The sequence below is a fragment of the Diabrotica virgifera genome, chromosome 3 (genome assembly GCF_917563875.1).
Source record: "Diabrotica virgifera virgifera chromosome 3, PGI_DIABVI_V3a".
Lineage (NCBI taxonomy): Eukaryota > Metazoa > Arthropoda > Insecta > Coleoptera > Chrysomelidae > Diabrotica > Diabrotica virgifera.
Genome location: NC_065445.1, coordinates 259,143,379 through 259,170,503, shown reverse-complemented (window position 1 = coordinate 259,170,503; position 27,125 = coordinate 259,143,379). Strand labels below are relative to the sequence as shown.

The 27,125-nt window shown below is 31.9% G+C and overlaps 1 protein-coding gene across 1 annotated transcript in view; it reads right to left on the bottom strand.

The window, feature by feature from the left end:
• Positions 1-27,125, bottom strand: part of LOC114324772 (glutamate receptor ionotropic, NMDA 3B-like) — a 424,994-nt gene that overhangs the window by 258,676 nt on the left and 139,193 nt on the right. The gene's annotated exons all lie outside the window — the stretch shown is intronic.

The following is a 27,125-nucleotide window of genomic DNA, read 5'->3' as shown; positions in this document are numbered from 1 at the left end:
AATTGGGCTCTGTACCGCCATTCTTTATTATATTACGAATACGTGTGCCAAATATCTCGAAAAAATATTCAAAATTCCAGCCGCAATCTTGGAACGCGTTTTTGCTACCTGTTGATCGCTACTGTATCACTTTAATGTCTCGACAACTAATGGCTATTGGCATGGTACAGTGAATTTTTCCAATCAGGTACCTAGTGTAATGGGTAGTGTGCGTGTTGAGTAAATGTATTATTACTTAGCAAAGTCGATTTCATTGTCTTTGCAAAGAGACGCTAATTGTATCCGAACGTCTGCGGTCCTTTCGGTACTTTGAGGTCTGCCAGCTCTACCTGTCTATAAATAAATATTAGATAACTTGATGTTGTTCTGAAGCTATTTTCTTGTGGCATTTTTATAATTGGATGCCTAAATGGAATACTTTGGAGCTCCGAAATAGGAATACAGCGAAAATACAACATCTATGAAACACTTATTAAAAGCAGCCTACTTTACGGAGCAGAAACTTTGGGAATAACCGAGAACAACAGGAAAAAATAGAAGCTGTAGAAATGGATGTGTTTAGAAGATTGTTAGGTATATCCCGTAGGGAAAGAATTCGAAATGAGGAAGTAAGACGACGAATTGGAATAGATGGTTACTTAACAACAGACATTGAGAGGAAACAGTTGATTTGGTATGGTCATGTTCAAAGAATAGAAGACACAAGATTGCCCAAAAAGATCTTGGAGTGGGTACCACCAAACCGCAAAAAAACCAGGAAGACCCAAAAAGACATGGAAAGAAGGGGTAACCAAAGCAATGAGTACAAGGGATCTTAGAGATGGCCAATGGGATGATAGAAGGACGTGGAAGTTAGGCATCGGACAACGTCGAAAGACGTTCTAAAACCGATACATACATACATTTTTATAATTAAGTATTTTCTATGGGAAATAAGCCACAATTTTACTAAAAAATGAATTTATTAACGTTTCGAAGCCCAAATCGGGTTTCGTTGTCAAAATACAAAATACTATTAAAATAAACAAAAATGTTGTTGCTAAGTAAAAAAATTCGTTTAATAATTTATTTAATCTGACTCATTTATATTGGCAATTCAGACGTATATTATACATTTTAAAGTAGAAGACTTTAAAATGATATCGCCAATATTTATGAGTTGCGTTCCTGGGACGACTTTACTAAAAGATAGTTCATTCGATTACATGAAATCAATCCCAACTCAAGAATATCCGTCGCAAAAAAATCATAGCATGTGATCTGTCTTTAAAAAAACAACCAAATGCAACGATGACAGTAAAATTCTCGCGTTAGAGATTCCATAATAAATCACGAGGGAAAACCAGGAAAAAACCTCGTGATACTATCCCGACATCGTAAGTATTTGGTCTTACATTTAATTTACCTTCAAAAAACTGATACCAATTCTGACTTTAATATGTTTGAATTATAAATAATATTAATAATACATAGATATACAATAAGTAACACTAAAATATAAAATTTGTACTAACTCGATATGTTATTTACTTACTAATTGTGGTATTTTCTTTCTATTGAGTTCCTATTTCTATCAAATTCCTCGGTAGAATGCAGTAGGATGTGGTTACCCATACTGAATATCCGAGAAACTTAAAACAATAGGAAATAAATTAAACATTTCAACAACATTTAAAACAACAAACACATTGCGATCTATTCTATCTAAAACTAAACCTAACAATGAACAAGAAAGAACAAGGAATTGCATTTATAAAATACCGTGTGAATGTGAACAATTTTATTTAGGTGAAACATCAAGACCATTAAACGTTAGAATAAGTGAACATCAGTCTTATATTAAAGATAGAGAATTTGATAGATCTCAAATATGTCAACACTCATGGGATAATGATGATAGAGTTCAGTGGAGAGATTCAAGTATAGTCCTGAAAGAAACAGATACTAAAAAGAGAAAAATCAAAGAAGTGGCTCTAATATGATAAATGAAACCAATTGTGTCGCAAATTCCTCGGTAGAATGCAGTAGGATGTGGTTACCCATACTGAAAGAGGAAGTCAATAGAAAGAAAATACCACAATTAGTAAGTCAATAACATATCGAGTTAGTACAAATTTTATATTTTAGTATTACTTATTGTATATCTATGTATTATTAATATTATTTATAATTCAAACATATTAATGTCAGAATTTGTTATTAGTTTTTTGAAGGTAAATTAAATGTAAGACCAAATACTTACGATGTCGGGATAGTATCACGAGGTTTTTTCCTGGTTATCCCTCGTGATTTATTATGGAATCTCTAACGCGAGAATTTTATTGTCATCGTTGCATTTGGTTGTCTTTTTAAAGACATATCACATGCTATGATTTTTTTGCGACGGATATTCTTGAGTTGGGATTGATTTCATGTAATCGAATGAACTATCTTTTAGTAAAGTCGTCCCAGGAACGCAACTCATAAATATTGGCGACATTATTTTAAAGTCTACTACTTTAAAATGTATAATATACGTCTGAATTGCCAATATAAATGAGTCAGATTAAATAAATTATTAGAAGAATTTTTTTACTTAGCAACAACATTTTTGTATATTTTAATAGTATTTTGACAACAAAACCCGATTTGGGCTTCGAAACATTAATAAATTCATTTTTTAGTAAAATTGTGGCTTATTTCCCATAGAAAATACTTAGATAACTTGAGCCGTAGTTAAATACTTTCAATAAAAACTTTTTAACAATTTAAAACGTTAAGTATCTACTTGATCATAATGCAAGAAACATCACTTCCGTCATTCTGATCTGTTCCTTACTTTATTATTTTTTTCCATTTACATTTCTATCCTTCGCGTCTTATGTTACAAAATAATTAAAGTTTTAAAGAACAAGAAATAATATTAATCGAAAACAGAATTTGCTACATTTTTGTTGGTGGTTAGTTACTAATAGTTTTGCTTAGTTCATAACATAGAAAAAACAGTGAAAAAGTAACTAGAGAAAGATGTATAGTGAGTTCTACCACTAATGTAACAATAATTAATTTGACTTCCTTTCTAATAAAGTACAAAAAATATATAACAATATATAAAATATATGTTTTTGTCCCCGCTTTTCCTGTGGCACTATATTGAAAAAGTTACCAAAAGTAGACATTCGAGCTTAGACTTCCAACGATAACACACGTGTATAAAACTTTTTATTTTTCAACGCTGTTAGCTAGTTCTAAGTGTAACTTAATAGTTAATAATATATTACGTTTATATTCAAAAAATATTAAGTGTGTTGTGATTTATACAACACCATCAAGCTTCACAAAAACATCATTTTTGGTCCTTCGAGCCGGATTTATTTTTACGCTTATTGTACCTGGAACGGCAACCAAGTACGCCACTGAGGCTCATAATATGTGTAGCGCTTTCAGAAATAATAAGCGTAAACAACTTGTATAATATATGAAGTAAAGCACTAACGTAAAATTAATTAATTTGGCTTCCGTCTTAATAAAGTACAAAAACATAACAAAATCAAGAAAAAGAAGCTTCCACAGCTATTTTATTGTGCTAACTTCGGGCGAATTCAACTACAAAACCAATTCGATTTAGGAACGTATAAATCAGCGAAAGAAAATCATTAATTTAACTCGGGATGATTTACCGCAATAAATTTTATCAAGGAAATTCGGAAAATGATATCCGGAATCGTTACTTTTTCCTCTTATTAAACTCAGTCAATCTGGGACAGTATAATCTGACGAGAAAAAAGATATTAATTCTTGGTAACAAATGATTGCCATCGCACCGATTTACAGAAGAATTTTATGGGTTTATGGCAGTGCCAGAGGTGATTTTTTTTAGAAATGTGATTCGTACCTCACCTGAAACTCGGGAAAGTTAACATAATATCAAAGAATTACACAGTACCTTAACTTTACGTCCTTTTCAAAACGCATGATGTTGATACAACTTTTTGATACCAGCTAATTGTTTGCTAATAATTAGACCAGGTTGATCTGTGAAAAAACGATTCTTTTTGGATGTGCAAGGTGGCATTCGGATTTTTGCAGATAAAATTAGGTGACAGCTTCAGTAATAATAATTGACTTATGCTCCTTCTCAAATATGCCCGGAACGAATAAAAAAATTAAAATATATAAAATATATAGTTTCTTTGATTATAACTTTAACCCTTTCAGTCATCGTGTCCACACCGATGGACATCGATTTTCAAAGCATTCTCTTAAAACATCGATGGTTATTATCGCCCAAATCATTTTGTCCATGTGTGGGTACATGCATAAGAAAAGCATTGAATACATTGATAGCCATCTGTTAGTCGATTTGTGAAGCTATATAAAACGCAAAGCAGGTTGCATTTAGCACGCTGTCGTGGTGGTGAAAACACCTGTTTGTTATTGGAACGATTTCTATTGAATAAACTTGTTTTTTCGTACAAATACCTGCTGATTTGGGTAAGTAAAGAGCATTAGTATAGTGTGTTTATATTATGTATCAAACTGTTGACTGAAAATATCTTATAAAGTGGTGTATATTTATATGTCCATGTAGATGGACAAAATGACTTAGGTATACTTATGCATATAAAAATTAGCAAGGTCGTGTTGTTTTAGATATCCATAAAATGGAAAGTTTACCGTCAACTAGTAAAGAAAAGAGATGGTCACGACCCTTGACTGAGGATGAACTTCTGGATTTACTCATGAAAGACGATGACTCAGAAATATTACGTTTGTCAGATGCTGATGACGCCAACAGTATTGCGGATCTAAATGACGTTTCCTCAGAATTTGGCGATGATATCCAAGATATTGAGGAAACTATTTTTGACGGATTGATCCAAGAACAGAAGTCAACAGAAAGAGGTGAGTTAGAAAATCTAGAATATCCCAATGAAGTGACTACAGAACAACCAATGTCTGAGGACATGAAAACCAAAGAAAATTCCAACCAAACCACTGAAAAACAAACAACTGCAAAGGAGAGACTGCTAGAGTTTTGTAAAGAGTTCAAACTCACAAATAAGAAAGATGTTTGTTGGAAAAAAAATATTACCTATCTTACCAGGCTAGTACAGTGGTTTGTTCCAGAAGAAGTACAAGTTGATGAATTACCTGCTCCTATTGAATATTTTATGAAATACATACCTGATGCTCTGTTTGAGAAGATTTCAGAAATGACTAACTTATATGCCGTACAAAAAAATATTGCTCGGTTTTCTCCATCAGATAAAGAAGAAATAAAGCGATTTGTAGGCATTCACATTATTATGGGAAATCTAAAATTCCCAAGAGCAAGACTGTATTGGTCCCAGCTTACAGGTATTTCAATTGTAAAAGATAATATGACATTCAATCGCTTCTCTAAGTTGCGCAATACCATTCACTTAGTAGATGTAACAGCAAGAGGTGACGAAACAGATCGCATGTGGAAAGTCCGAGAAATATATAATTCCATTAGAAATCGTTGTAGGGAACTTCAAACCGAAACAAATTTGTGCATTGACGAGCAAATTGTTCCATTCAAGGGACAGATCAATGTCAAGCAGTACCTCCCAAATAAACCGAAAAAATGGGGGATCAAATTATGGATATTGGCTGGACAATCTGGTACCATTTACGATTTCATCATATATCAAGGTGCTGAAACGGAAATAAAAGAAAATTATGCACAGTTTGGACAAGGAGCTGGAACTGTGATGCAGCTAGTTGAGAGAATTGAAGAAACTCATCACGGTTTGTACTTTGATAATTTCTTTAGTTCTTATCACCTCTTTCAATGGTTGAACAATAAATCTATTATGGCTGTCGGGACAATTAGAATAAACCGATTTTTTGGACCAGAACTAACATCTGATAAAGATCTAAAAAAAATGGTAGAGGTAGTTTTGATGTAGCGGTTAGTGAAGATGGAATTGTGATTACAAAATGGTTCGACAATAAACCAGTTTTAGTGGCTTCAAATTTTGTTGCAGCGGGAAAAATGGATTTGTGCCAGAGATGGGATAAGACGTCGAAAGAGTATATAAATGTATCTAGACCGGAAGCCATATCGCTTTACAATTCCAACATGGGTGGTGTTGATAAGTTAGATTTTTTATTGAGCGTTTACAGATCCTACAGACGATCCAGAAAATGGACTGTACGTATGATAACACATGCTATAGATATGGCGATAGTAAATTCGTGGTTGGAATATAGAAAACAAGCTGAACTGCTAGGCGTACAACACAATAAAATCCTGGATTTGTGGGACTTTAGAATGAGTATTGGGCAACACCATCTGGTCAAGAAAATACTGGTACAACAAATAATAAAAAAACCAAAACTGAAGCAAGGCCATATATTGAATTACGGTTCGACAGCTATGGACATTTTCCGAAAATAGATGAAAAAAAGATAGTACACGTTGCAAAATGGAGAACTGTAAGGGAAAATCACATACATTTTGCGTGAAATGTAATGTTCACTTATGTTTTGTAAGCGGTCGTAACTGTTTTTTTAAATTTCATGTAAAATGATTAATTCGTTATTTACAAAGAATATTGTTTATTTCGTCATTCTAATGATATTCAAATAAATTTCTAAAATCTTCAGGTTTATTTTATTTTGCTTCAAGTCATAATGTCCATCAATATGGACATGTCATATGCCAAGTGACATATGACATATAAAAAAAAATGATGTTAAAATTATCAACAAAAATAGTTTATTTTATATACCAAATATGATAATTTTCCCATAGCTCAAAAAAAGTTGTGACTGAAAGGGTTAAATCGATTCATTTTGGAAAAAAGTCGTGGGGAAATAAATTAAAGATAATTGAATTTTATATCATATACGTTCGGTTAAAAATATCTTAAATTCTTAACGTTTCTGCAAAATAGCAATAAATACAAAATAAGAGGGCAAAAAAGCCTGTTTTATTCAATGTTTTTCAACCACTTTGGTTGCCCTTAGAACCTTCGTAATTCGCTTAGAAAATTCTTACAACATACTTACTTAAATCGTCCACCAAATTTCATTAAAATCGACTTAATAGATTTTGCATAATAATTTTGCAATCTAAATTGTTTTAAAAAAGTTAAAATTTTTTAAAAACTTTCTGAACAAAAAGTAGACCATTTAGAAGTTTGCTAATTTTTTTACATATAAGGAGGGGCTCTACCTATTTAGTACACTTTAAAGAACTAAAATTGGATTATTTAAGCGGCCTCAGCACTGTTTTAAAGTTACAAACAATTTTTTGGCTTATAAACAAATACAGTGAGGACATTTGAGTCGGAATAAATTCATTTTTCAGTTATTTATCAAATAAACATTTTTTTCTGTTTGATATTAACAGTAAAATGTATTTCGAATTAAATAAATTATACAGTTTCTTCTTTTTATCTCAATTAGAAAAAAATTTGGGCACTCTGTATAAATAATTATGTTAATGTCTATATTAATGGATAGATAATTAAATAACCTTTCGAATAAGCTAGCACACGACCCCTATTCTAAAAAAAATCATCGATTAATTCATCACACCCAGATGGATGACGTCACTAGTATGATATATATGCCAAAAAATTATAATTTAAATAAAAAAAACCGACCTGTTTCGGGATTTATCTCCAGAGTCGCCCATTCTCGAGAAAATGAATTTATTCCAACTTAAACGTCCTCACTATATTTGTTTATAAGCAAAAAATTGTTTATAAATTTAAAACAGCGCTGAAGCCGCTTTAATAATCAGATTTTAATTCTGTAAAGTGTATTAGATAGGTAAGACGCTTTTTGATACGTAAAAAAATTAGCAAACTTCTAAACGGTCTACTTTTTGTTCAGAAAGTTTTAAAAAAATTGGAACTTTTTAAAAAAATTTAGATTGCAAAATTATTATGCAAAATCTATTATATCGATTTTAATGAAATTTGGTGGACGGATTAAGTATTTTGTAAGAATCTTATAAGCAAATTTAGTCCTGTCGCCAGGGGGGGTACAACGGCCTCCTTAATTCAGATGGACTTACCCAAGTTTTTTTTTTATATTTTGACCCGCAGAATACGAATTTTTTGGGTAACAGTTGATCCGGATGTCGATAAAATTGTTATAGACAAAGAACTTGAGGAATTACATAACAGCGATTTCTCGCAAAACAAAACATCTTTTTGTATTTTTTGGGTCATTTTAAGCAAAAAATATTCCTACAAGTTTTTTCGTAGAATGCATAGTTTTCGAGATAGCCGCGGTTAAACTTTCAAAAAATCGAAAAATTGTAAATTTTAAACCCGAATAACTTTTGATTAAAAAATAAAGTAGCAATTCTGCTTACCGCATTTGAAAGTTTAAGTCAAATTATATCGGTTTTGATTATTTGCATTGCTAAAAATTTATTATTTTATTGTTAAACAAAGCTGTAAACTGTAGTAAACACCTAGTATGTGAGTGATGTTTTCTATGATTTCTCATTTAAAATCGAACGAGTAGGTAGAGTAGCTACAAGTGCAAGCGAGGCAATTTCTACGTAGCATGCGTTAAAACGCATGTATTAGGCACGGGAAACCTATGTGTTTATAGATTAGTTTAACAATAAAAAATTAATTTTTAGCAATGCAAATAATCAAAACCGATATAATTTGACTTAAACTTTCAAATGCGGTAAGCAGAATTGCTACTTTATTTTTTAATCCAAAGTTATTCGGGTTCAAAAATTGCAATTTTTCGATTTTTTGAAAGTTCAACCGCGGTGATCTCGAAAACTATGCATTCTACGAAAAAACTTGTAGGAATATATTTTGCTTAAAATGACCCAAAAAATACAAAAATATGTTTTGTTTTGCGAGAAATCACTGTTATGTAATTCCTCAAGTTCTTTGTCTATAACAATCTTATCGACATCCGGATCAACTGTTACCCAAAAAATTCGTATTCTACGGGTCAAAATATATAAAAAAAACTTGGGTAAGTCCATCTGAATTAAGGAGGCCGTTGTACCACCCTGGCGACAGGACTAATTACTAAGGTTCTAAGTACAACCAAAGTGGTTGAAAAACATTGAAAAAAAACAGGCTTATTTTGCCCCCTTATTTTCTATTTATTGCTATTTTACAGACAGGGAAATTATTTAAGACATTATAAACCAGTCGTATATCATACAAAATTCAATTATTTTTATTTTATTTTGGTACGACTTTGTTCTAAAATGAATCGTTTTAAAGTTATAAGCAATAAAAGTAGGAAAAACTCGATGTTTTTCGAAATTTTTAAATATTTTAATTTTTTATTAATGTTCCGGACATATTTGAGAAGGAGCATGAGTCAATTATTATAATTACTGAAGTTTTCATAATTTTATCTGCAAAAATCCGAATGCCACCTCGCACATCCACCTCAAAATAGATCCGCCCTGGTCTGTGTGTGTGTGTTTATGTTTTATTGCCACTGGTTTAAGCAACCAACTGGCCAGTCAATGTGTTTTGAATTCTCTCTTTTAAAAAATATATGCTTAGTATCTAAATTTAAAACTAATACCACTACTAAGTTTTTTTACTCTGTTTTTTTTATATATTTTTTTTAATATATTTTTTAACATTTATTTAATTATATTTTTTGTTATATTTTTTATTTTTTTTTGTTTAGTTTTTGTTCTTTTGTTCTTTTTTTATTCGCCCTGGTCTAAATCTACTTTTAAAGTAATTTAGAAAATATATAAAAAAGATAATATACTCGGTTTGCTGATCCATCCCAACTTTCTAGTAAAGCACACCCACAAAGGACCGCACAAATCTTATGAAAAATATCACTAAAATGCAATAAAATTTACATGAAAAGATTCGTATCGAAATTACAAAAATTTCAGATCATTGTGCCAACTCTGCATTTTTATTAATAACGGCGTAAATTGATATAAATGAATCTTAAATCAAAATGTGTAGTGAGTTAGAGTGACAAAAGAGAATTTTAAATCGGCAAGTCACACATTTTTGCACTATGGCAGAATTAGTTTTTTTGATAAAGCTTAACAATTGAAAATCTGTGATTTATTTTGGATTGAAGAAAAGAAGTGCTTTCTTCTTCTTCTTCTTTTTCAAGTGCCCTGTCCATTGCGAACGTTGGCTCTTAACAGGAGTGCCTACCTGTCAATTACATAGATATCAACAAATCAACATGTTTCTTTGACTTCCGTTTGACGTTCACATTTAAGAGCATAAAAGCAAAATTTGCTTGCAATGCTTTTTAAATGCATTTATTTTTTTTATCCTGAAAAAACTAATAAATATTTTTGAAAAATTTGAACGCGATTGAAAGACGCGATTACCGAAAAAGTCCCGGACCGAAAGTCCCTTAGAATAAACAAAAGGTTGCTTTTGAATACGATATTTGAAATTAAAAATTACACTCAATAATAATTGATAGTTCACTACAAGGAGAATTGATGGTAATACAAATGGGTCTAAGTGGTATATTCGCTTTATCAATTTTCGGCACTCCATAGATAGCTTCAGAACAACATGCTGTAGTTCCTTCTAGTCTCCTAATTATCCTTAATGTACATTCGAATAGACTCGTCTGCTCAAATAATGGTGGTTCAGTTAACTTAGTATTTCCCGAATGTTAAGTCAGTTCGCTTCACGTTAGATATTTTAGAAATCACTCCTTGTAACGGTATCATTTAGTTTACTTATAACCGTTGACCTGATGATGCTCATCATATTGTAGAGAGCGAAACCTGTCGTCGGAATTAAACAATAAATGGCTGCAAGTACGTCTGCTTTTTAATTCATTCAAAATGAACTCGCATGTGCATCCCATTTAACATAATGCTAAAATTGCTTATTTAACATTTTATAAACCATTGATGATTTGAGCAATAAAAATGTGAAGTCTTTAAAAAACGCTTCACCAGCAAAACATAAGTAAAGACGTATTGTATTTTCGCTTTTCCTGACATAAAATCGTACGGGACAAGAGGATACGCCATTGATAACAATAACTATCAAATTGAGACTACTTCGTTCACATCAGAAATACAAGGGACCCGTTAAAAATGTCGTAAATTCCCTCTGATTTTATGAGCCTTTTCTTTGATTACTTTTGTATCTATATTTTTCTTTCGTCTTTTTAAGAGCACTTGCGATTTAATTGGTACTTTGCTCGGTGGCGACAATGTAGAGAGTAAAATGGTTAATTTTATTTCAGTATCATCGGTGAATAATAAAGATTAAATACTGTCTTAAAAAAACCAAGAAATAAGCAATATTGGACATTATGAATTTTATGTGTTATTAAATACTCATGCATAAAAATATGGAATGTTTTGAAATTATCGCAAATATGTGCAAAAATACTTTATCTAACACGTTATAAGTACGTAATTAAAAACATTAAACGCATTTAACTAAATATGTATATAGTAATTAAAAAATCGTTGAAATATTTGGAATGAAATGGTTGTTTTTGTGAGCAGCTTAAAATTAAGAATTACTTAAGACGTCATATTATTGTTTGTTAAAAAAACAATAATATCATTAGCCAGTATTTTCTTATCCAACGTTAACTACAGTTTGTAACCGGCTTGGAAAGTTCTGAAATAAATCTTGAATATACGCTTTCTCTTCTCCTTGTGTTGCAATTCTAAGCTCTTCCAGTGTCAGAGAAACCGAATTTTTTCTCCAACTTCGACGTTTTAAAACACCCAATATGTTTCCAATTAAACCTCATCCAATTAAACCTCGGAGAATATCGAGAAATCGAGGCTAACCATCAACTATCCATCCACCATGATAAGCTTGATATCGAGATGAACAGACTGCGCTCCAGATATCCTCCATTGTTAAGGGCCACCTCCTTACATCACTAACATTTCTACCTCACCAACGCTTGGAGAAGACAATGGGAGAGCAACTCACCACAGGAAGCACACCAAATGGCCTGTATCGATCGGAAACTGCTAGACTTTGAACTACCCTGCAATATATGGACGGCGCTGAACAGAATAACAACAGGTACCGGTAGATGTGCTGACAACTTGCATAGATGGGGAAAGGCCCTTACTCCTGAGTGTGACTATTATGCGCAACGGCAGACCGTCCGTCACATTGTTGAGAAATGCCCTCGAATGTGATACCTTGGAGTTTTCGATGAGTTCCTGAATGCGACCGAAAATGTTTTACGTTATATTAATGGGTGATTCCATTTCAAATCACTCAATTGTGGAGCTAAAAAAATTTTCGATCTCCGATTTGTCTGAAAATTGGTATATAGCTTCTGCGGGACGTAAAAATAAGATATTTAAGGTCAAAAAATCTTCTTCTTCTTTTTTTCTCAAAATGTTGTTTTATGCGATTTTACAGTGATTAGGTGTTTATTTAAACAAATTTGCATTTTCTATCGTAAAGTATCAATGAAAAACATAATATTTTAATAGAAGGGACTCAACAATGTCATTATAAGGCATTATAAAAAGTTACTTTGATTCCAAACAAGTTTTTGATTAAATTTTATAGTGTAAAAAACGTTAAAATACCGTTTCTTACATTTTTCTCCATTCCCAAAATACATCATAATCGATTTTGCTGAAAATGCCCACATATAGCCAAAACATACAACTTTAAGTGGTGAGAAGGATTTGAAATAAATTACAATACCAAAAAAGTTATATGCAATATCACAGTCAAAAATATAGGCGTCTACTGTAAATACAATTATCTCGAAAATATCGACCTCACGACAAAAATTGTTAAAAATAAATTGTAATAATTGTAAATACGACTTATTTGGAACAATTTCAGTTCCGACCATTTTTGTCGATAAGTTAAAAATTGCATATAAATATTGAGCAAAACAGGTTCTCCTTTAAAATCAAGATGGCGGCTAACGTAACGAAGGAATTCATTCGTGATTTTAAATTTAGGCTACTATTGACTCTCATAAAGATTAGAAAAATAAACTTTTGGGCAGCTCGGCATGCAAGGTCAAATGCTATCCCGACTGGACTAATATACTTTTGAGTCTGATATTACTGCATGTAATTTTTTTGGTATTGTAATATAATTCAAATCCTTCTAACCACTTAAAGTCCTATGTTTTATATCTGTGGGCAAATTTTCAGCCAAATCGATGATGACATATTTTGGGAATGGAGGAAAATGTAAAAACGTATTGTAAAATGTATTTTAACGTTTTCTGCACTGTAAAATTTGATCAAAAACTTATTTTGATTCGAAATAACTTGTTATAATGCCATATAATGACATTTTTGAGTCTTTTCTATTAAAATATTGTTTTTCATTGATACTTTACGACAGAAAATGCAAATTTTTGTAAATAAACACCAAATCACTGTAAAATCGCATAAAATAACATTTTGAGAAAAAAAGAAGAAGAAGATTTTTTGACCTTAAATATCTTATTTTTACGTCCCGCAGAAGCTATATACAAATTTTCAGAAAAATCGGAGATCCAAAATTTTTTGCCTGAGTGATTTGACATGGAATATACCTTATACATTAGATGTTCGTTTGTGATATTTCATGTAACGTTTTATATACTTTTTTAAATTATGTGTTCTTAAATTATGTATCTGTATCTACGATAAATAAAAATAATTAAATAACCTCATTCAGTTAAACATTCATTGTGTCATATTCAGTATGGCCGGCAAATAGCAAAACATGATTTTCTAAAAAATTTTCAATGCACATGTCAGCTATAAAGATTGCAATTGCTGAATACAGCATCTAGCAATCTAGCTGTGATGGAGCCAGCAGTGCGGATCCGCAAACGTGTCAAATTTGAAATAAGTTATTTTATGTCTTCGTTAGCCACTTTATTAAAATCCGTGAGTCGGCAACAATTTTCTTAGTATGCTGGAACGTTTCTACAGCCTAAAAATTTGCATCGATAAAGCGGTAATAGACATTGATCCTGCGATAAAATTCTTTGCTGGTGAGTGGTCAATAACCAACGAGTTGATCGCCACTTTTCTTGACGGAAGAATGTCCACTTTGATAACGGCCGACACAATCTAAATTTGTCTTAGACAAACTAAATAGCCAGTTGATACAGAATTTCAGAACGGAGCCTCTCTGAAATTACAGGTACATTTGTGTATTTACAAAATCCAAAAATGGATGACGAAGGAATAACATTTATATAATAATTATATTTATATAATAATCCTGGTTATTTACCCATGCCGGAAAATATTCAATGCGACAAGACATCATAAAAAATTTGTTGAGTCGAATAAATAAACAAGTGATTTGGAACCAGTGCAAGATGACATAATGGAACTAGAAAATGGACCGATAATCCGAAGCCCGTGAATTTTACTTTATAACAAGAACTGGAGATTGAACTGAAACGAAAGAGAAAAATCTTTTATAATAAAAAAAATTGGGTCTCGAAGAGATTACTAAAAGATTTTGAAAAAGGAAATGACCGTTTATGAGACTGAAGGAGTGACAGGCGATCACTTGTCCATGGTTTATGAAAGGGCTTTTTCCGAGACCGGCTATATTTGCAAATGCAATTCTGTGCGAAGGAAGTTAGGCGATAAGACCATAGCGATGGCTTAATGTGAAAACCTCGTATCTCATTTTTTCGAAAATGACATTTTGGTGGTTTTAGTTTGAAAACCTTGTATCTCACGATTTACAACTGTTAGAAAAATTCCAAATACACTAGACTATTTTCTACAGCCGAAAAAAGAAACCAGGTATATCAATTGCTCTCTTGATTTAGTGTGAATACCACGTATATTTATAACCAAGATTTTGGTATTTAATTTGGAGTATTTGTTTGAGAGATTCGATTTGGAGAAATATTTTTTGTGAACAGTAAAGGGTAGTCCTGCGTACAGAAACAGTTTATGAACCTTAAATCAAAAGATTTGTACTGTATCAACTTAGTATTTGGAGGTGTGCAATATGTTCCGAAAAATGAAAACCTCGCAAATAATAATGAACACAATCTCATTTAAGATGAAAAACACGTATATCAAGATATACGAAGTTATCATAGTTACTTGGGCAAGGGCTCTATATACTGCAAGGATATTTACGTGTTTTTCATAGTTAATATTTGTATTTCCAATTTAATAGCAACATTTAACACTTTTAGCTCTAGGCAAATATCAGATATTTGTCTCAATGTGCTCGAATTAAAAATATGTAGCGGTAATTTTTGTTTTTAAGCTATATTATGCAGAAAATCAGTTTTTTGCCTCTCCTGTAAAATTGTAGTTTAATGAGATACGAGGTTTTCACACTAAGCCATCGATAGATAAAACATAATTTTAATGTCTCACTAAACCACAAACTAAATAGTTCATGTTTCTGTTGTTTAGAAATTTAGAATGTACCTAGTCTGATTTTTACCATAAGATCCAAAAAAATCTCGTACTCAGTAAGCCATTGAAGAAAATCATATTACTTAACTTGTCTCAGCCCAAAATTGCCATCAATGAAATTTGCTTCAAATGAACTACCCTTACAACCAATTAGTTCATTTGGATAAAAATTCTCAAAAAATCAAGCAAAGCCCTATGTTTCACTTCCATAGCTCACTGAGGACGAGATTTTTTTAATCTCATGATAATTGTAGCATTTGTTCTAACCATTTTAAGTTAAAGAGATTGATTGCGAATTGCAACCGATTACACGTCCTTATTTCATCATATAAGTCCTTATTTCAAGGCACTAATGCTTTAAAAAAAATTTTCTACAGCCGTGTTAAAAATGCAATTTTTAGCACTCCATACGAGCGTTAAAAATGCTACTTTAAGGCACTAGTGCTTTAAAATATTTTTAAGGCACTGCAGTTCGTATTGACCGTATAGGCAATTTTGATGTAATGTCAAAAAAATATAAAAATGGAATGACAGTCAAGTTCAAGTAAAAGTTTTTTTAGATATTGTCCTGTAATTACGTTTATAGAAAAAATATTGTATGATATGCGTGTTAAAAAGTACATTTTTAAGGCACTCATGTGAATTGCAGAACTCGCTATCGCTCATTCTGCAAACTTTCACATGCGTGCCTTAAACGTGTACTTTTAACACTTATATCATAATAGTTATTTATGAATAGATTGTTAAATAGATTGCAATCCCTAATTAGCTATCAGTCGCCAAATAACCTCCACTAGTTCAGTATTTCCTTTCCCAGCAATATCGCCCCATAGAATTATGCCACCACCACCAAAAATTAGCGGTATGCCTACTTAGAGGGTGAGGAAGACAAGATAAAAAGAAAACTACCAGATGTATTTACAGATATAAAAGACAAAGTGTCATGTTCAGGGGAGGCATAATAATCGGTAAAAAAACTCCTCTAACTTTCGTCCAACCAACTTTAACATCTCGCAGGTATGTTAGTTTGGTTCTAGAGCATATAGTTAAACTCTGGAGAGGTGTAATCCACCTACCAGCACAGTGAATACAGACTTTCTTAAATGGCCCGCTTGTTCACCTGACTTTAAGCATGTAGAGCATGTGTGGGATATCCTTAAGAAAATTTAGAGCTCGCAAAGATAATCCACAAAATATGGCACGGCTAGCACAAGCTATAATTGAAGAATGGAACAACCTAGCACAACGAAATGTTGACAACTTGATTATGAAACGTAAATTGAAGCTTGCATAAAGGCTTGCATAACGGTGGTAACAATGAGTACTAAAAAAATATACATAAATAAAAACAATTTAAGCATAACTTGTTTTACATTGGATCTCGCCACCATTTAAAGGGCCTTCCTATTGGTATTTTGCCTGTTGGCTTTGAATCTCTTTTAACAAATCTCTTTTTAACAAATAGCTCTTTTAACAATATTATCGACCAAAATGATAATCGTTGGAGGAAAACTGAACTAAATATAAGAACATAAAGGAAAACGGAAAGTTAATGTATCTCTTCCTCAAATTTTCCATGTTCGAAACTATTGATATATCTTCCTAGACATCTTTTTATAAGCTTCCTTAAAACAAACATTTTCGCTGGAAGGCTAGACAGTTATTATTACTTTCGGATGTAGTAAAAAGCAACAAAATCGCAAAGCAAATAAAAGACCAATTTCATATCCATCCAGGATTCATCTTTTAGCCAAACTATACGAGCAGTTCATTTTAGAAGCTCATAAATTATTTGTAGGAGTTCCAACTGGATTCGCCGTTTGCGATATGAGTCAGCACTAAAACATATTCAATGTTTTATTTTCTTACTTCAGTTATTGTAAATTTTTGTATTCACTTTATAAGAAATAACAGCAAATAACGCGATAAGTTTCATCACTTTTACCCCTTTTCACAAATTTACAAAGCTGAAGTACAATAGCTATGCGTATAATTTTGTAGGTAATTTAGATAAAAGAGATATATTGTTCTGAAGCTATTTTTTTATGGCATTTATCGTGACCAGACATCCCGTAACTCGACAGTTCGTAACCGGACAACGGGTAACGGACAATTCGTAACAGCGACAGTTCGTAACGGCGACAGTTCGTAACTATACAAATTCGTAACGGACAATTCGTAACGTCAAAATTAAATAGTTCTGTTTATTATTGTTAACATGGAAACCAACTGTTATTACAGTTATAATTAAAGTTATGTTTATTAATTTAACGAATCAGTACCGGGATAAACATGTTTAACACATTTTATGTTTCGTGTTTCAAAATATATGTATTAAAAGTCTATAAACACAAACAAATATTTAAATACATACAAATATTCCGGTGGTGTGGTTGTCGGAATTAATAAAAAATAAGTGTAACAACGAGCAGTAATATATTTATTTATTTTGGGTAAACAAGCGGTGTTATTCTTATATCTCGAAAGAGGGTTGTTTGTTAGCGCGAACGAGGGTGTGTCTTTTTCGTTTGAATGCTGTGTAGTGACTGCCAGACCACAACACTCTATTCTGTCATGATGCTTGCGGTGTTACACTACCTAGAAAAGGCAATAAATTACTAGCATCTGCCTTTTAAAAGATGAGAAACTTTTTGTATTTTAAGCAGTTGACATAACGAGTGTGGCAATCTGAGATCGTAATCCATTAGTGTTTCCTTGAAAAAGACATTAATTTTATACAATCTGTTAAGGTTCATTTTGGTTTCTCGAAATCAACGGCCCTTGTGGTATATGGTTTGTATATTACACGTGAGTTTAAAATGACTAATGTTGTTTCGTTTTGAGAAAAGTTATTAAAAATTAAGAAAATAAAATTAACAAAAATAGTAATTAAAGCGTATCGCTATACACCCCCGTTCGAGAGAATAACATGATAGATAGTACATAATATATATATTATAGTCAAAGCCCGAATTTCAGGCACTCCTAGGTTTGACTAGGCAATCCTCAGGTCTGACTGACGGTCTTAGTCAAAGCCCGAAATAAATTACAGTTTCGGCTTTTGACTAGTCAAACTTAGGAGAGACTAAGTTGGTCAGGCAAAGGTCGAAATTTAATTTTACGAAATCGGGGTTTGCCTAGTCAAACCCTGATCGGCTATTAAAATGTCGTAATTTGTTAGATTAGGTTTAATAAATCGTAATTTTTTAATTTAAATGTTTACTATTTTTATATTGTCGTAATTAAAATAAAAGAATTAGTGTTTATTCTCACATGTTGAGGCATTATGGCATTTAAAGTTGCACAATACATTAGACCTTTTACACTTACATAATTTTGAAGAGCATTTCTTATTGCAGTAGCATTTTATAAAGCCTTGTCCTCAAAATTTAGAATCTTTTATACTGAGACAGCTTAACATCTGGAACATCTTCGAAATTAAGAAAATTCTCTTTGATTTCTTGAAAAATGTGTGTTTATTGTTCTGTATTTCGTACCAACTCTATATAAATCGTCAATTGTTTTATCTTATATATATTATCCAAATATTTCGACCATCTCCTTTGACTCTATCAAAGCTGGAGATAGGTATTGTTACAGTTTTTTCGATCGAAATTGGAGGACATTTTTTTTTCTCTTAATTGTTTCATATTATTAGCCTGGGAATGAAGACCTTCAATCGCCTTTTCTTTATTTATTTTAATGTTTTCTGTCTGTGCACAACGCTTGCATGTAACTTTTCTTTCAAAACCTTTATAGTATGCACTAAGTGTGCTGTCAGCGCACAAAATATGTACCACTTGATTTCAAATTATGCACGCATGTGCAATCTATTATCTCAATTCTGCTGAATCTATTACCTCAAAATATTTTTGTAAAAAAATTATTAATATTTTTAAATATTTAATGTTAAATAATTTTCTCATTTGTTATGGTGTAAATAAATTATAATTATTTATTGGCGTAAAAATTTCCTCCAATTTCGATCGGAAAAACTGTAAGAATTCCTATCCCCAGCTTTGATAGAGTCAAAGGAGATGCTCGAAACATAGCATATAGAGTTGGTACGAAATACGGAAAAATAAACACACTTTTTTCAAGAAATAAAATAAGAGAATGCAAAGAGAATTTTCTTAATTTTGAAGATGTTCCAGATGTTAAACTGTCTCTAAGAGAAATTAGTATAAAAGATTCTAAATTTTGAGAACAAGGCTTTATAAAATGCTACTGCAATAAGAAATGCTCTTCAAAATTATGTACGTGTAAAAGGTCTAACGTATTGTGCAACTTTAAATGCCATAATGCCTTAACATGTGAGAATAAACACTAATTCTTTTATTTTAATTACGACAATATAAAAATATTAAACATTAAAATTAAAAAATTACGATTTATTAAACCTAATCTAACAAATTACGACATTTTAATAGCTGATCGGGGTTTGACTAGGCAAACCCCGATCTCGTAAAATTAAAGTTCGACCTTTGCCTGACCAACTTAGTCTCTCCTAGGTTTGACTAGTCAAAGGCCGAAACTGTAATTTATTTCGGGCTTTGACTAAGACCGTCAGTCAGACCTGAGGATTGCCTAGTCACACCTAGGAGTGCCTGAAATTCGGGCTTTGACTATAACATATACATAATAATATGATGAAAATTGAGATTGAGATGCTAACAGAAAATAAAACAACGCAATGTTTATACGAAGAGAAAGAAAAATCACTGAATTCACTGTTAACCGACACTTTCTTGATAACTTCTGGTAAATCTTGCTTTTCTCTTAGGTTTGCTGTTTGTTTCGCTGGATACTATCATTTTTTCTGGCTCGTGATATGTACTTTCGTGAAGCTCGTACGCTGGCTTCAATCTGTCTATAGAAATTGTTGTTTTTTTTTTCATTTACACGGACGACCAAAGTCTTGTCACCTCGTTTGATTACAGGAGAAGGACCATGATATGGGTTTTCTAAGCTGCTTTTGATTGTGAAAATAAGTATTATTAGTACATAATATCAATAACTCCATTACAGCTGATACATTTGTTTTAGTGTTGTCCTAATTGTCAATGTATTATTATTCTCTTTATTTCGTTTTATTTATCTAAAATTTCATCTAATGGCACAATTTTAAATAAAATATTTATGTCAGCTAGGACAAGACTAATGTATCAGCTGTAATGGAGTTATTAACTTTTTTTTTGTCGTCAGTTTTTCTGTATTATTAACGCTTTAAAACAGCGAAAAACACTGTAATAGACGAGAAGTGTCATCAATTTTACCCCTTTTCACAAATTTCCAAAACTGCAGTATAATAGCGATGCGTGGTATTTTGCAGTTAGTTTAGATAAAACAAATATAATTTCGGTATCGATCATAACATTATTGGCCCTAAATCCCCACGAGCCATTGTGTATTACGAAGGAAAAATGTAATTTTAATTATCTAGGTCAACTGGGTCACCTCCCTAAGGGCACTGCTCTCGAATATGGGCTGAATAATAAATAGAATCGATTATAAATGTTGGTATTTTGATAAAAGTAACCGTCCGTATTTTACAAAATATCCGTTTGACGAACGTTCTATTTAATTTTTTTTATTTAGCTTAATACCTCGACAACTAATGGCATGGTAGTATTGATTTTGCAATCAGATACCTACTGTAATGTGTAGTGTGTGCTTTGAGTAAGTGTCTTGTTACTTAGTAAAGTCAACGTCATTGTCTGGTCATTGTTCTAATTGTATCTGAACGTCTGTGGTCCCTTCAATAAGCACCGATCCCACAAGGATAGAAACTATCTTCTTCTTCACGTGCGATCTCCGCGACGGAGGTTGGTAATCATCATGGCTATTCTGATCTTAGATGCTGCTGCTCTGAATAGTTCGGTTGATGTGCATCCGTACCATTCCCTCAAGTTACGCAACCACGAGATTCGTCTCCTTCCTACACTTCTCTTTCCCTGGATTTTCCCCTGTAAATCAACTGAAGTATGTTGTATCTCTCATTACGCATAACATGCCCCAGGTACTGTAGCTTTTGTGTCTTGATGGTTTCCAATATTTTCAGTCTTTTGTTTTTGGCTCTTCTTATGGCTTCGTTGTTTGTTATATGCTCGGTCAATGATATCTTCAGGATTCTTCTATACACCCACAGTTCAAATGCTTCCAACTTTTTAGTAGTCGATGCGTTAAGTGTTCATGCTTCTATCCCGTAAAGCAAAGTCGAGAAAATATAATACCTTGCCAGCCTAACTCTCAAGTCTAATTTCAGTTCTCTTGCACAAAGTACCTTTCTCATTTTATTGAAGTTTGTTCTTGCTTTCTCTCAGGGACGGCCCGTCGGGGTAGGCAAGGTAGGCGCCGCCTACCCTCTTCAAGTGTAGTACAATAATATAAATTATTAATATAATTTACTTATTTCAAAATTGTAATTTATAAATTTTGACACAATACCTACAATAAAATAGCAAAAATTATCCAAATTATTTGTAAAAATATCCAAAAAATTTTCTCCGTAGTTATAATTATTGTACGCTCCTTGTAGTATCAGTAGTACTGTATAAGATTCTATATTCTTCCTGGGTCAGGCACTTGAAAACGCAGCCTGAAATAGAACGACGCCAATTCCGAATTGACGTGCGATCTCTCTCTGTTTACGCGAGCAGGCCTGCTGCAGGTCTCGCGTATTCTACGATTTTGAAAGGGCGCATAGGCACAGAGTCTTATAGCCGGACCTCCAAAATTTTATCAGTTGCTTCGCTTGTGTCTTGTGAAACTGTTTTAAATAATTTTGTTTTTTGATTTTGGCTGTTATTAGTAGGTTAAGTATTGAATAAAACTAGGTAGGACAAATTAAATTTGTTTATGAAAACTGAATAATAAACAGGTAAATTTGAGATCGGTCTATTGAAGGGCATTTTAATTTTATATTAATTTAGTAATAATTCACTAACGACAAATAAATCTGTGAATAGTTATTTGTCAGTCGTCCATTATATTTTATAGATATAAGTATAAGTGTTATTAGAATTTATAGATAATTAAAAATTTAAAGCGAGGTTAATTGTTAACTTATCAATTTATTCGAAGAGTAAATTATTATTTGATACAAAATAAAATAAGTAATATTTGACGTTGTTGAAACGTAGGTGTGTTAGTTTTATTGGTGGAAAAACTTTAGTCATCGAATATGAATATTTTAAACGATGTGATATGCAGTTTGATCGAGACGCCAAAATCAAGAAAGATCAGAAATTATTTCAATGGGCCGGCCTTTACAAAATTTAACAATTTTATCCACAGATAAGACAAAAGACAATCAACCATTTTCGAGATCGTTTAAAACAATATGGTATGAAAATCATAAATGGCTAAGCGGAAGTTATTTTAAAAATTCACTTTTCTGTTGGCCTTGTCTGTTGCTCTCAAATTTGAAGCAAAATGTTTGGGTGAGTCAGGGATATTCAGATTTGAAAAATTTATCAGCTGGTGTAAAAAAACATGAATCTTCGAAAGAACATTTAAACAATTGTTTAGGTTTAAAACGGTTAGAAAAAAATAAACAAACTATTGACAGTGCTTTAGCTGGACAAATTTCTCTATCTAATAAGATATATAATGAAGAAGTTGAAAAAGATTGAAGAAGTTGAAGAAATTGATGTTACAATTCTGTTAGTAAAACAAGAACCTGCATTTCGCGGTCGTGATGAGAGCCATAATCCTTCAAACATGGGTAATTTTAAAGAAATTTTTAATTTAGTAGTTAAACGCGATCAGGAAATCCAGGATCATGTTAAAAAATAGAAGGGGTGTTCACGGGTTTGTCAAAAACAATACAAAATGATTTAATAGATTGCCTTGCCGATTACGTAAAAAATGAAATTTCAACAGAAATTAATGAAAGTCAATTTTTTTCTATACTAGCGGACGATACTACTGATATAACCGAAAAATCACAGTGTACTTTAACACTCCGTTTTGTTAAAAAAGTTGGTCAGGTAACAAAAAGATTTTTAGGGTTTTTTGATGTTAGCGAGAATAGATCTGCAGACGCTCTATATAGTTTAATTTCAAACGTGCTTGAGCCATATGATTACAAAAATAAATAAATTGCTAAATTTTACGATGGTGCAAGTGTAATGGCTGGCTCTTTAAACGGATTACAATCAAAAATTAAAGTAGATGCTCCAAAAGCAATTTTTACACATTGTTGCGCTCATAGATTACATTTAGTATTATAGTATTGCAAGACGGCTCAAAATGTATTACAAATTGTAGGATATTTTTTGTCGCCTACCCGAAGTATATGTGTAGCCTACCCGCATACTGAGGTCGCGAGCCGCCACTGCTTTCTCTATTTGAACTTTGATTTCTTTGGAGTAATCGTTTGTGTGATAAATTATTGTGCCAAGATAGTTGTAGTTTTCTACTTGTTCTAAAGTTTTACCTTTAGAACACCGTTTGATAGAAACTATCACTTATTAATTTTTAATAAATGAAAAATTTCCTACCCCTGATGGGTATAATCTAATGTTTCCGAAATAGGCATAAAACCTGGAAAAAACCTGATAAGAATGTTCAAAATCTAAATTGTTACCAACAAGAACAACTCTTCAAATTTATAATATAGAAATTCATCAAATTTTGTAAATATATGTCTACGGAGATCTAAATTGTATTTTAGATATCTGTTGGTATGTCTTGGTTTTCTATACACCTAGGTCTGATATCCAGTAGGTATCCTTATTTTGAGATTAAGACATCCCAGAAAGGTGGTACAAAGGTTGTATATTAATATATTGCTTTTCCATGGTAAGTGGTACTGTCTTCGTGTCTTTTCATTATTATTTACAATATTCAGAAAAGTTTCCAATAACTCTAATCCATGAGGCAATATTGAAAAAACATCATCTATATGATGTCTCCATAGGCCTTGGGCCCGCATATACAATAATTATTTATGACCACACCGTTGAAACTTTTTGTACTTGTTATTTGGGTGGAGTCGGACAAATTTTGAGCTTGGCGCATTATGGTAGTGGGGCGTTTGTCTGTCAAGCGGTGACGAAGTTGTCAATTTTATGCAAGAAAAAAATTTATTACCACATTGGTCATTCTATTTTAATCAATGGATTTTATCATATAAACAACGAAAACAATTTTGTCGGACAAAAATATTGGGGCATATGACGCGTCGGACACGCTAAATATGTCAAATTTATGAAAATAATAAATTTATTACCACATGGATAATTTTAACGGTATCTACCATAAAGCATTTTTACAATAATGTGGTAACCTTGTCGGACAATTTTCACGGGGCATATGCGCAGTCGGACGCGCCGAAGATGTCAATTTCCTGAAATTTTTTTATTTACAACCATTTTTCCGACAACATTAGTAGGTTATAAGTAATTATATTCTTAATCAAAAAATCAAAGTGTCGGACAAAAATATTGGGGCAACTCGACAGTCGGACAAAAAATTTAATTTTTATTAGTAAACTATACTTTCCAATTATGCTGGGTTCGTGCATCCCTTATTTTACAACCATTTTTCCGACAAAAGTAGTAGGTTACAAGTAATTATATTCTTAAACAAAAAATGTAATTGTCTGACAAAAATGTTGGGGCAAACGAACAGAAAACTTAATTCTTTTAGGCTATCGACGAGGAGGTATTATCAAAAAAAAATTTTAAAACAGAGTTTCTCGGTTACTTTTGAATCGATTTAGCTGAAAATTGGTACACACACTAATTAAAGCATTTAAAAGGGTATGACGTAGGTCGTAACCCAAAATTTTCTTAAAAAATTTTCCGACAAGAGGGAAAATTTTAGAAAAATTGTGATCTGATAATGTGTGTATATACTCCTTGAACAACGACAAACATCGTTCTGTATTTTTTTCTCGAATTAAAAAAAAAATTTTCAGCACATGTATCAGGTTATAAGTAGTTATATTCCAAATCAAAAAATCTAAGTGCCCGACATAAATAGTGGGGCACATCCAAAGTCGGACAAAAAATTTAATTGTTATTAATAAACTATACTTTTAAATTATTCTGGGTTCGTGCATCCCTTATCTTTACAACCATTTTTCCGACAAAAGTAGTAGGATACAAGTAATTATACTCTTAAACAAAAAATGTAATTGTCTGACAAAAATGTTGGGGCAAACGAACAGAAAACTTAATTCTTTTAGGCTATGGACGAGGTGGTGGTATTATCCAAAAATATTTTAAAACAGTTTTTCTCGGTTATTTTTGAATCGATTTAGCTGGAAATTGGTACACACACTAAGTAAAACATTTAAAAGGGTATGACGTAGAGCTGTACCCAAAGTTTTCCCAAAAAAATTTCGGACAAGAGGGAAAATTTTAGAAAAATTGTGATTTGATATTTGCGTACATACTCCTTGAACAACGACAAACATCGCTCTGTAGTTTTTTTTCTCGAAATAAAAAAAAATTTCCGACACAAGTATCAGGTTATAAGTAGTAATATTCCAAATCAAAAAATCTAAGTGTCCGACAAAAATATTGGGGCAAATCCAAAGTCGGACAAAAAATTTAATTTTTATTGATAAACTATACTTTTAAATTATGCTGGGTTCGTGTACCCCTTATCTTTACAACCATTTTTCCGACAAAGGTAGTAAGTTACAAGTAATTAGATTCTTAAACAAAAAATAAAATTGTTTGACAAAAATCTTGGGGCAAACGAACAGAAAACTTAATTTTTTAGGCTATCGACGAGAAAGTAATATCAAAAAATTTTAAAAGAGTTTTCTCGGTTATTTTTGAATCGATTTAGCTCAAAATTGGTACACACACTAAGTAAAACATTTAAAAGGGTATGACGTAGAGATGTACCCAAAATTTTCTTAAAAAATTTTCTGACAAGAGGGAAAATTTTAGAAAAATTGTGATCTGATATTTGCTTATATACTCCTTGAACAACGACAAACATCGTTCTGTAGTTTTTTTTTCCAATGAAAAAAAATTTCCGACACAAGTATCAGGTTATAAGTAGTTATATTCTAAATCAAAAAATCTAAGTGTCCGACAAAAATATTGGGTCAAATCCAAAGTCGGACAAAAAATTTAATTTTTATTAATAAACTGTCCTTTAAAAAATACTGGGTTCGTGCAACCCTTACCTTTAAAACCATTTTTCCGACAACATTAGTAGGTTATAAGTAATTATATTCTTAATCAAAAAATCAAAGTGTCGGACAAAAATATTGGGGCAACTCGACGGTCGGACAAAAAATGTAATTTTTATTAGTAAACTATACTTTCAAATTATGCTGGGTTCGTGCATCCCTTATCTTTACAACCATTTTTCCGACAAAAGTAGTAGGTTACAAGTAATTATATTCTTAAACAAAAAATGTAATTGTTTGACAAAAATGTTGGGGCAAACGAACAGAAAACTTAATTCTTTTAGGCTATCGACGGGGAGGTATTATCAAAAAAAAATTTTAAAACAGAGTTTCTCGGTTACTTTTGAATCGATTTAGCTGAAAATTGGTACACACACTAAGTAAAGCATTTAAAAGGGTATGACGTGGGTCGGAACCCAAAATTTTCTAAAAAAATTTTCCGACAAGAGGGAAAATTTTAAAAAAATTGTGATCTGATAATTTGTGTACATACTCCTTGAACAACGACAAACATCGTTCTGTATTTTTTTCTCGTATTAAAAAAAAATTTCAGCACATGTATCAGGTTATAAGTAGTTATATTCCAAATCAAAAAATCTAAGTGCCCGA